This window comes from Triticum dicoccoides, chromosome 5A (genome assembly GCF_002162155.2).
Source record: "Triticum dicoccoides isolate Atlit2015 ecotype Zavitan chromosome 5A, WEW_v2.0, whole genome shotgun sequence".
NCBI lineage: Eukaryota > Viridiplantae > Streptophyta > Magnoliopsida > Poales > Poaceae > Triticum > Triticum dicoccoides.
In genome coordinates, this window is record NC_041388.1 from 695,353,442 (window position 1) to 695,366,569 (window position 13,128).

Here is a 13,128-nt window from a genome sequence, read left to right on the forward strand (position 1 = left end):
CTCTCCTCCCTCCTACCTCCTCTCCTAGGGACTAGTGTATTTTTAGTAAGAGAATTAATAGAACTAGTGTATTTTTAGTAAGAGAATTAATAGAACTAGTTGAACTAGTTTATTTTTAGTAAGAACTAGTTTATTTTTAATAAGAAAATTTATGTTTAGTTGTTATTTTTTTAGTTAAAGCAATTATTCCCGCATCAACGTCGATGATGCCTATCCCGCATCCTCATCGTCGAATTGGCGGAGGACACCTTGATCATAGGGGCCATGTCCGGGACTGAGCTCCACCGGGCTGGTACTTGGAGGTGCTACCTACCGAGGGGCGCAGCTTGGTGAGGAGCCAGCCTGTCGTTGACCCGAACCTTCTTTTGTGGCGGTCGCGTGGGCTAGTGAAGGTGCAGAGGCTTGGGGACCCCGCGGAGGTGGTACGTCACCGTGTCAGCGAGGAGGACGCGCACGTCCGTCGCTACATGGTTGCGTTGGAGGCCAGGTTCTCCAATACCTGGCAGGTTCTTCACGGATCTAACTGGAGCTATGATCCTGTGATGGTTCCTTCTCTTTGGGTGTCCACCATCCGCGCCGATACCCATCGTTCGCTAGGGTTTTAGTTGTATTAGTGATGTTATATGTATGATACTATTCGAGATGTATTAGTGATAATATTCGACGATGTACAGACGCAAGAGATGATTTACTTTTGCTTATTGAATGCATGCTAATTTGAATACTTATTTATTTTACGATTTGATTTTGCTTATTGAATGCTCAAATTGGAGAAGTACTCCTATTTTGAATGCTCAAATTAGACCCCACTATGCAAGGCGTATGCATTTGATTAGTTGATAGCTTATAGGGTTTTTTGTTTTTGCAGAAATCAAGGATCCCCTCCATCATCCCCACCGTCGTCCCCGTCACCGACCCCCTCCGACCTCGAGGTGAGACCAGCCAAATCTCCATGTCAATATGAGTCCTATAAGATATTTTGAAATGTTTTTGTTCATATTTTCAACCATTGAAATGCAATGACCATCAAGTTTGAATGCTCATATGATGTAGATAAAGACATGTATATCTTGTGTTGCACAAACAGGATATGTGCATGCCTATGTTTTGCCGGAGTGTTGATTAATTTCCATTCCAGCAAATTTTAGGCACTTGATATGTCCTTTTTTAGCAAAGGTGATGCCGGATTTTTTCCATGAATTTTGGCATGACTTGTGCTAGAATATGTCGGATATATCGAGTGGTCTGGAATTTCTAGAAAGACAATTAAACGACATTATGCCCGTGATGAATAATAATGATCTAATTTAGTTTTTGTAGTACATATATTTAATTGTACAAGTTTAATCTTAGAATTATGAACATAGGAAATGTCGTCATGGGATGACGAAAGTCTCCCGGGGGAGTGCGACTGGTGCAACGACAACCGAGGTCTGTATGACAGGCCTCACCTGGACGAAGATCGGCGCTTCAGCATTAAGCTCCAGGAGACATTCGATGTTGAAATGGTACGCAACGACGATAAGTGTTTTTTTCATAGTTAAGCACGACTTCAACTATTTCAATGTGTAATTTTCATCTTTTATAATTCGACTAGCTTATCCCATGCCATGCAAGACGCTATGCCTTGGAGATGACGGGTTTTGAAGACCATGAAAGTTTCAAAACAAAGAAAATTCATGCAAGGACCCATCATGGTATGGATTTTGAAGTAAATATGTACAATTCTGAGAGTATAACCCATTTTGGTTGCACAAATTGAGAAGCACTTTGCAAGATGTATGGTTTTTATGAGGGTATGCTTGCCACCATGGATCTTGGTGATCCTGACATCGAGCAATACAATATGGACATTTGGGTCCTTGTTGATACACTTCCAATTCTACCGCTATGTGAGTTTCTCAAACATAGTTATTAAGTAATTTATATTGTTCATTTCAAAATAGTTGACAACTTATTTCCATTGACAGCTTATTTTCATTCTTCAAAGAATGTGCAGAAGATGGTAGATAGAATCTACTACACTGATGGCTCAGAATTAACCTATCAGGAGAAAAATCATCTGATCACATTTTGTACTAATTTTGAGAATTACAATATGTATTATCAAACTCCTCCACATTATGGTCAATACGTGGCACTAGTGCACGTGCTGAACTACGTTAACATCCATGGAGATGTCATGGTAAGATTTTCTACTATTACGACATCCGTGCATGTTTTGTATAAATTCTTCTAAAACTGAACTACATTGATAATTACGAAGTTATTACTATGTTTTTCAACAGAGAATCTCGAAGGATTGTGTGCCTCACCTGATGTTTCAGAATGGTCGCCTTGATGTTTTGAACATACTGCCAGGTCATCCTACGAATCACACCTGTCCATATCGGATTTCTAAAACCGGTGAACACATCAAAATGAAAGAATGGAAAAAATGTATGGACAGTAGTAAGGAGGTACTTGGAAGCAACATTGCGTGAAAGGCAAGAATTGGAGACAGGATAATCTCCATTCTCCATAATGGAGAGTCAGGGCCTATCTTGTTTTATGCTATTTTACCTAAGACAAGGTAGTAGGTCCTATGAGAGAGAAGTAGGTCCTAGGTAGAATGCATTATTCTATGGTAAAATGTGTTAGAGTTGATGATGATGACGAGAAGTTGTGATTATGACTAGTGACCAACTTGCTATATGATGTCTCATTGATGAAAATGATGATCATGAGGAGGTGTTATATGACAATGATGTATTGTGATGATAAGTTGTTACTGATATGATGATGATGATGATACTTATTATATCACTGGGTGAAAGAACCGCATATTAGTTTCAAGTGGATGTCCATCCACTTGAAACTAGTCCATGGTTCTTTCACCCAGTGATGTAGTAACACATTATGATGTAAAAACAATCTCTAAATTGCTGCTGTATCAAAACTTGCATAAAGGTGTATGAATACAACATGAAATAAAAAGAAATATAATACAGAATAGTAGTAGTAGCGCGGGCTGCAAGAGGCGCTACTAGTAACTACCAGTAGCGCCCTTTCAAGCAAGCGCTACTACTAAGTGGATATAGCAGTAGCGCAATTAAGCCCACGCTACTGCTAAACATTAGCTGTAGCGTCGTACTTGTAGCGCGGCCACCCGCGCTACTGGTTGCCTAAAACCCATGCTACTGCTAGGCTTTTCCCTAGTAATGTAGGGACACTCTGTTTGTCTATGTATTCACACATGTACTAAGTTTACGGTTAATAAAATTCTAGCATGAATAATAAACATTTATCATGATATAAGAAAATATAAATAACAATTTTATTATTGCCTCTAGGGCATATTTCCTTCACTCTATAGGTTGTCCAGGGCGAAGTCGGAGTAGCTTGCTCATGCAGAGGTCGTGACAATGACATTGCAGGCAACCGGACGGTGTCCTCTTGAGGGAGTCCTGGATTAGGGGGTGTCCGGATGGCCGGACTATACCTTCAGCCGGACTCCTGCACTATGAAGATACAAGATTGAAGACTTCGTCCCGTGTCCGGAAGGGACTTTCCTTGGCGTGGAACGCACGCTTGGCGATACAGATATATAGATCTCCTACCATTGTAACCGACTTTGTGTAACCCTAACCCTCTCCGGTGTCTATATAAACCGGAGGGTTTTAGTCCGTAGGACAACATACAGAACAACAATCATACCATAGGCTAGCTTCTAGGGTTTAGCCTCTCCGATCTCGTGGTAGATCTACTCTTGTACTACCCATATCATCAATATTAATCAAGTAGGACGTAGGGTTTTACCTCCATCAAGAGGGCCCGAACCTGGGTAAAACTTCGTGTCCCTTGCCTCCTATTACCATCCGGCCTAGACGCACAGTTCGGGACCCCCTACCCGAGATCCGCCGGTTTTGACACTGACATTGGTGCTTTCATTGAGAGTTCCTCTGTGTCGTCGCCATTAGGCTTGATGGGTCCTACGATCATCAATAGCGATGCAGTCCAGGGTGAGACCTTCCTCCCCGGACAGATCTTCGTCTTCAGCGGCTTCGCACTACGGGCCAATTCACTTGGCCATTTGGAGCAGATCGAAAGCTATGCCCCTGGCCGTCAGGTCAAATTTAGAAGTTTAAACTACACGGCTAACATCCGCGGGGACTTGATCCTCGACGGATTCGAGCCACTACTGAGCGCGCCGCACTGTCACGACGAGCATGATCTAGCTCTGTCGCCGAATAGTGCCCTAGAGGCCGCATCCATATCGGCTTCGACCCTTAATTCGGAGCCAACTGCGCCGATCGAGGATGGGTGGTTGGACGCCGCCTCCGGGGCTGCGATCCCAACGGCGATCGAGCCGAACACCAGCACCGCACTCCGCGAGACTCGTGACTCCAAGGAGCCGGACTCCTCTCCGGACTCCGAACCCTCCGCGCCCCTGCTGATCGAATCCGATTGGGCGCCGATCATGGAGTTTATTGCCGCAGACATCTTTCAGCACTCGCCTTTCGGTGATATTCTGAAGACACTAAAGTCTCTCTCTTTATCAGGAGAGCCCTGGCCGAACTACGGTCAGCAAGGTTGGGATACGGACGATGAAGAAATTCAAAGCCCACCCACCACCCACTTTGTAGCCACTATCGATGATTTAACCGACATGCTCGACTTCGACTTCAAAGACATCGACGGTATGGACGCCGATGAAGGAGACGATGAAGAACGAGCACCTATTGGGCCATGGAAAGCCACCTCGTCATATGACATATACATGGTGGACACCCCAAAAGAGGGAGACAGCGATGGAACAGCGGAGGATGACCCCTCCAAGAAACAGCCTAAGCGCCAGCGTCAGCGGCGCCACTCAAAATCCCGCCAAAGCAAATACGGTGACTCCAGCACAGGAGATAACAATAGTCCGGAGAGCGCCGAAGAAAACCCCCTCCAGCAAGATTCAGCACAGGAGGATGGAGAAGCCAACTCTCACGAGAGAGCGACAGACAAAGAGGTCAAGGACGATAACTATACGCCTCCCTCCGAAGACGAGGCAAGCCTCGACGACGACAAATTCATCGTGCCAGAGGATCCCGTCGAGCAAGAGCATTTTCAACGCAGGCTTATGGCCACGGCAAGAAGCCTCAAGAAAAAAACAATAGCTTAGAGATGATCAAGATTTGCTAGTCGACAGATGGACTGAAGTCCTTGCGGCCGAAGAGCATAAGCTCGAACGCCACTCCAAGAGCTACCCAAAGCGCAGGTTGCTACCCCGATTAGAGGAGGAAGCACTTAAACCTACATCACCAACACTTGATACGGCCAACCGGCCACCTCATGGCCACGACAGAGAGGCCTCTCGGCCCTCCACTCAAGCCGCACCCCGTACCAAGGCACGGGAAAATGCGCCAGACCTGTGAGCTATGTTGGAGGACAAGGCAAGGCAAACAAGATCGATCTACGGATCGCGTGGGCGCCCCATGACGTGAGACAGTAACTGTCACGCCAGACACAAATCCGGTAGGGCCGAACACAGTAGACAAAGCTCATTGGAGCTACGTCGTGATATAGCCCAGTACAGAGGCGCCGCACACCCACTATGCTTCACAGACGAAGTAATGCATCATCAAATCCCCGAGGGTTTCAAACCCGTAGACATCGAATCATATGATGGCACAACAGATCCTGCGGTATGGGTTGAGGATTATCTCCTTCATATCCACATGGCCCGCGGCGATGATCTTCACGCCATCAAATACCTCCCACTCAAGCTTAAAGGACCAGCTCGGCATTGGCTTAATAGCTTGCCAGCAGGATCAATTGGTTGTTGGGAGGACCTGGAAGCTGCATTCCTTGACAATTTCCAGGGCACTTATGTGCGACCACCAGACGCCGATGACCTAAGCCACGTAATTCAGCAGCTAGAGGAATCGACCAGGCAATTCTGGACACGGTTCCTAACAAAGAAAAATCAAATAGTCGATTGTCCGGATGCTGAGGCCCTAGCAGCCTTCAGGCACAATATCCGTGACGAGTGGCTTCCCCGGCACCTTGGACAGGAAAAGCCGAAATCTATGGCAGCACTCACGACACTCATGACCCGCTTTTGCGCAGGAGAAGACAGCTGGCTTGCTCATAGCAACAATATGACCAAGAACCCTGGTAATTCGGATACCAGGGACAGTAGTGGCAGGTCGCGTCGCAACAAGCAGAAGCGCCACACTAACGGCGACAATGCTGAGGATACGGCAGTTAATGCCGGATTCAGAGGCTATAAATCCGGTCAGCGGAAAAAGCCATTCAAAAGAAATCCTAGGGGCCCGTCCAGTTTGGACCGAATACTCGACCACTTGTGCCAGATACATGGCACCCCCAAAAAGCTGGCCAATCACACCAACAGGGATTGTTGGGTGTTCAAGCAGGCAGGAAAGTTAAATGCCAAAAATACAAACAAAGGGCCACATAGCGATGACAATGAGGAGCCCCGGCCACTGAACAACAGTGGATAGAAGGGTTTTCCCCCACAAGTGTGGACGGTGAACATGATATACGCAACCCACATCCCCAAGAGGAAGCGGAAGCGCGTGTTAAGGGACGTATACGCGATAGAGCTAGTCGCCCCAAAGTTCAACCCATGGTCCTCCTGCCCGATCACCTTTGATCGAAGGGACCATCCCACTAGCACCCGTCATGGCGGATTCGCCGCATTGGTTCTAGACCCAATTATTGACGGATTTCATCTCACTAGAGTCCTTATGGACGGTGGCAGTAGCCTGAACCTGCTTTACCAGGATACAGTGCGGAAAATGGGCATAGATCCCTCGAGGATTAAGCCCACCAAAACGACCTTTAAAGGCGTAATACCAGGTGTAGAGGCCAACTGTACAGGCTCAGTCACACTTGAAGTGGTCTTCGGATCTCCGGATAATTTCCGAAGCGAGGAGCTAATCTTCGACATAGTCCCATTCCATAGTGGCTATCACGCACTGCTCGGGCGAACCGCATTTGCCAAGTTCAATGCGGTACCGCACTACGCATACCTTAAGCTCAAGATGCCAGGCCTCGAGGAGTAATTACAGTCAATGGAAACACCAAACGCTCTCTCCAAACGGAGGAGTACACGGCGGCCTTGCTGCGGAAGTACAAAGCAGCCTCTCCAGGCAGTTCTCTAGTCCGGCCGTTAAACGTCCGGACACTGTCAAGCGCGCCCGGAGTAACCTACAACAAGACCGCCTGGCACGTTCCGAGCAGGCATAGCAATGCGGCCCCAACTCCAGCCCTCGCAAAAATATGACACCAGTACTTCGCGTACATAACTACGCTCTAGAAATACCATGGGTGTAGGGGGAGGGGCACCATCACGGCACGCCTGAAACACGGCTTAAACCGCACCAGGGGCTGCCGATTTTTTAATTTTCTCTTACTTTCAGGACTCCGCTCTTCTGAAGGCCTGTTCGGTAGTTCAATTTCCGCACAAACGATGCAAGAACCAGGGAAGCAGACAAGCCATGCCGCATTACGGAACTCCCAGGTGGTCTCTATCACGAGCAGTATACCTGTTTCGCTTACCATTCCGCAGCCTGCCCCTGGAACGGACATGTTAAATAGTCCAACCTTTGCTTATCGCATTATATGTATCGTTCTGCTTTGATCGCAGCCCTTTTTAATAAACAATGCATAGCTTCTGTCTATTTTTGCATTACTCTTTTTCTTTACAAATATATGTTCCTTAACGACATGTTGCACCCGTACACTTTGGTACGGCCAAATAACGCCAGGGGCTTTTGTACCCCTCAATATGGTGTGAGAAGGCCGAACACTTGAACAAGTGCGGCACCCCGAACTTATAGCATTATATGCATCGGCTCCGAATCATGTCTTGGGTCAATAGTTGGGTTTGCTCGGCTCCTATGTTTTGGTGCCTTATGTTCCGCTATATCGGCTAAGGTAGCACTAGGAGAACTACTGCGATTGTGCCCCAGTTGAGCTGGGTCGAGCACCTCAGTAGAGAAAGCTAAAACTGACTATCATGATGAAGCGAGAGCTGGTCGCTGTTCGAGAGGTTCTTCGAGTCCTTAAAGACTTATGCCGCTTAGAGTGAGGAGTCGGCTCTGTCCGGCCAAGGCGTGGATAGCGCCCCGAACTCGGTCTTCCGAATACCAGGGGCTTCGCCGAAATTTAAAATTATAGAATTCTATGGCTAAGTGAGAGTGTTCAAGCATTATAGTCCAATTGCCTTGTTCGTTGTGCTGAGCGCCTCCCTCGAAGGACCCAAACATGGGAAAAAGAGTGCTCAAGTTTATCCCCGAACACCCCAGCACTAGCGGCACGGGGGCAGAAGCCGACGACTCGCCATCTCTCAGAATTGATAAACAGCCGCACAGAAGGTAATATTTTAAATTCCAACAGCATTGCTTAGCGCATATTAACAAGTTTTCAGCGCACAGGACAAAATGAGCGAGTTTTACTCAAAAATTACATCCCTGGAACACTCATCCGCCATAAGGCAGGCACCCTTCAGAACATCCTTATAATAATTCTCGGGCTTGCGATGCTCCTTCCCCGGCGGTGGCCCGTCCTTCACAAGCTTTTCAGCATCCAGCTTGCCCCAGTGCACCTTAGCATGGGCAAGGGCCCTATGGGCACCTTCAATGCAGACGGAGCGTTTGATGACTTCGAGCCTTGGACAGGCCCCCACCAGCCGCCGCACTAGCCCGAAATAGCTCCCAGGCAGAGGCTCTCCAGGCCACAACCGAACTATGAGGCCCTTCATGGCCTGTTCGGCCGTGTTGTGGAGCTCAACCAGTTGCTTCAGCTGGTCGCTCAAGGGCACGGGGTGTCCGGCCTCAGCATACTGAGACCAGAACACCTTCTCCGTCGAGCTTCCCTCCTCGGTTCGATAGAATGCGGCGGCATCGGACACACTACGGGGAAGATCTGCGAATGCTCCTGGATAGCTCCAGATTCGGGTAAGTAACAAGAAACTTACGTTTATGTGTTTGCTTTGCATAAAGAATGCCTTACCCGCCGCTATCTTTTTCACCTCATCCAACTCCTGGAGGGTCTTCTGGGATTCGGCCTTGGCAGACTTGGCATTTTCAATAGCCACCGCGAGCTCGGACGCTCGCGTCTTTGAGTCAAGCTCCAAACTCTCATGTTTTCCCATGAGAGCCTGGAGCTCTTGCCGCACCTTGCCAACCTCGGCCTCATACTTCTCCCGCTCGGTGCGCTCTGTGGCCGCCCTCTTCTCGGCCTCGACCAGCGCTTGCTTAAGGGTTGCCACCTCAGACGTGGCCCCTACAATAGCCACGATGATCCTGTCATTTTTTGCAATTGCACTTTATATATATATATATATATATATATATATATATATATATATATATATATATATATATATATAACAAGGTATTTCTTACCTTCCTTCTCCTCGAGCTGCTTCTTGGCACGCCCGAGCTCTTGCTCGGACTGCTCGAGGTTCTGCTTTAGCGTGTCCAATTCCGCAGTCAGTACGGCGGACGCCAGCAGAGAAGCCTGCATACGCATATTGACTCCTTTTTGTTAGACTCCTGCGAATTTTATTTGATCCTCTATTCGGCTTTTCTTCCCGAATGCCAAACAGAGCATTAGGGGCTACTGTCTATGCGGTAATATTATTTACACATTATTTACTTACCTCAAAGCCTGTTAAAAAGGCTAGTACAAGCTTCAGTCAGTCCGCTCTTGGCGGACTGAACCTTTTGGACCACCGCACCCATAATGGTGCGGTGCTCCTCGTCGATGGAGGCACCTTTGAGCGCCTCCAATAGATTGTCCGGCGCCTCCAGTTGGACGGGGGTCACCGGCACGGAGGGCTTGCTCCTCTTGGAAGAAGGTCGCCCGCTGGACTCTAGAACCTTTGAAGGATCCGGAGCGGTGTCCGGCCTAGAGCCGGACTTGGAGCCCTGGGGAGTTCTATCCCCTTCACTCCTGGAGTCCAGGAGGTCGCCTTGCGGCGCCTCCAGGACCACCGCCTCCTTGATTGGAACCTGTTGGGACAACACTTTGGTGTCGTCCGTAGGGCGGGGGGAGGAAGCCGTCGGACGAATTCACATCTGATGAGTCCAGTGAACCGCTCGACAACGCGTCGAGCCTGTCTTTGGGTGGGCTGCATAATCATATTCGACATAAGGGAAAGGTGTGCAATAAAGGAATACTATGAATTACTCTGGTATCCGGATACTTACGATTTCGCCAGGGGCTTGGCCCTGAGCGGACACTCCTCTTCGCCGTCGTCGGCGTTGGTGGAGTAGTCCGGAGGAAGGGTTTTCCACTTCTTGGACCCTTCGGCCTCCCCAGTTGGGGCGGCCTTCCTTTTCTTTCCTTCCCCCGCTGGAGGGGGAGAGGTCTCTTCTTCCTCCTCCTCGTCTTCGTGGGAGGAGTGCGTCTTGGAGTCGTCGGATGATGAATCCGACACCTCCGGGCGCCGGGCACTCTTTTGAGTCCCCGTGGCCTTCTTCTTGGCCTTCTTCTCCGGTACCACATAGGGTGCCAGAACCAGCAGCTTCACCAAGCGGGCATCGGCTGGGTCTTCGGGCAAAGGAGCCGGACAGTCGATCTATCCGGACTTCGCCTGCCAAACTTGTCAAAGGTAAGGGAGCTTAGATCCTGCATAGAGTTAAACTATGAAAAACTAATACCCTGTAAAAGGTACAAACAACTTACCGCGCTAACGTGACGCTGCGCGCTGAATCCGCGATCCTCGATAGCAGACGCGGGAGCCTCGGCGCCCTTGAAAAGCACCTTCCAGACATCTTTGTACGTCGTGTCGAAGAGCCTGCTCAGAGTTCGGTGCTGCGCCGGGTTGAACTCCCACAGATTGAAGGCCCGTTGTTGACACGGGAGGATCCAACGGATGAGCATAACCTGGACTATGTTGACAAGCCTGAGCTGCTTGTCCGCCAGGGTTTGGATGCACATTTGCAGTCCAGTCACCTCTCCTTAATTTGCTGCCCCACGACAGGCCCGTCTCTTTCCAGGACGTGAGCCGCGTTGGGGGTCCGAACCGGAACTCGGGGGCTGCGATCCACTCAGGGTCGCGCGGCTCGGAGATGTAAAACCACCCGATTGCCACCCCTTCAGGTCTCCACAAAGGAGCCCCCAAGCCATAAGACGTTGGGCATCTTGCCCACCATAGCACCTCCGCACTCCGCCTGGTTGCCGCGCACCACCTTCGGCTTGACATTGAAAGTTGTAACGCCCTCGATGCGGCTATATCTCCCACGTGTCGAAGCACAACTTAGAGGCATAACCGCATTGAAAGCAATGTTGCAAGTGAGGTAATCTTCACACAACCCACGTAATACATAAGGGAAAGAGATACTTAGTTGGCTTACACTCGCCACTTCACACAATTACATGAATAAAGCATTACATCATCCAAATACAATCAAGGTCCGACTACGGAACCAAAATAAAAGAAGACTACCCCAAATGCTACACAGATCCCCGATCGTCCCGACTGGGCTCCACTACTGATCAACTAGAACGAAACAACACAAAGGACAAGATCTTCATCGAGCTCCTCCTTGAGCTTGGTTGCGTCATCTGCACGGTATCCTTGGCACATGCAAGCTGGTTTTGGAAGTATCTGTGAGCCACGGGGACTCAGCAATCTCGCACCCTCGCGATCAAGACTATTTAAGCTTATGGGTAAGGTAAAGGTATGAGGTGGAGCTGCAGCAAGCGACTAGCATATATGGTGGCTAACATACGCAAATGAGAGCGAGAAGAGAAGGCAAGGCACGAGCGAAAAACTATGATCAAGAACTGATCCAATAACAACCTACGTCAAGCATTACTCCAACACCGTGTTCACTTCCCGGACTCCGCCGGAAAGAGACCATCACGGTTACACACGTAGTTGATCTATTTTAATTAAGTTAAGGTTCAAGTTATCTACAACCGGACATTAATAAATTCCCATCTGCCCATAACCACGGGTACGGCTTTCGAAAGTTCAAATCCCTACAGGGGTGTCCCAGCTTAGCCCATCACAAGCTCTCACGATCAACGAAGGATATTCCTTCTAGCTGGAAGACCCGATCAGACTCGGAATCCCGGTTACAAGACATTTCGACAAGGTAAAACTAAACAAGCAACACCGCCCGAATGTGCCGACAAATCCCGATAGGAGCTGCACATATCTCTTTCTCAGGGCACACCGGATAAGCTAAGCGTACGGGAGCCAACGTAACCCAAGTTGTCAAGGGACGGCCCCCGCACGGTGCTCTGGGTTGGACCAACACTTAGACAAGCACTGGCCCGGGGGTTTAAAATAAAGATGACCCTCGGGATGAGGCTAGGTGGCGAATGGTAAAACCAAGGTTGGGCCTTGCTGGAGGAGTTTTATTCAAAGGTAACTGTCAAGGGGTTCCCATTATAACCCAACCGCGTAAGGAACGCAAAATCCAGGAACATAACACCGATATGACGGAAACAAGGGCGGCAAGAGTGGAACAAAACACCAGGCATAAGGCCGAGCCTTCCACCCTTTACCAAGTATATAGATGCATTAATTAAATAAGATATATTGTGATATCCCAACAAGTAAACATGTTCCAACAAGGAACAACATCTCCATGTTCCAACAAGGAACAAACTTCAATCTTCACCTGCAACTAACAACGCTATAAGAGGGGCTTAGCAAAGCGGTAACATAGCCAAACAACGGTTTGCTAGGACAAGGTGGGTTAGAGGCTTGGTTCAACAATATGGGAGGCATGATAAGCAACTGGTAGGTATCGCAACATAGGCATAGCAAAAGAGCGAGCAACTAGCAAGCAAAGATAGAAGTAATTTCGAGGGTATGGTCATCTTGCCTGAAATCCCGCAAGGAAGAAGAACGAGTCCATGATGAAGACAAACGGACGTAGACGAACGGGTCCTCACAAACGCGACGTTATCGAATCCAACCCGAAGAAGCAAACACCGGAAAGAAGCACACAACATAGTAAACAACCAACACATGAACATGGTATGATGCACAACCAAGTATGATGCATGTCCGGTTTAAATATGCATGGCATGGCAAAGTGCAAAAACAAAACTACAAATTAAGTGGAGCTGAATATGCAACGAGTTGCATATTGACGGACACCACAATAA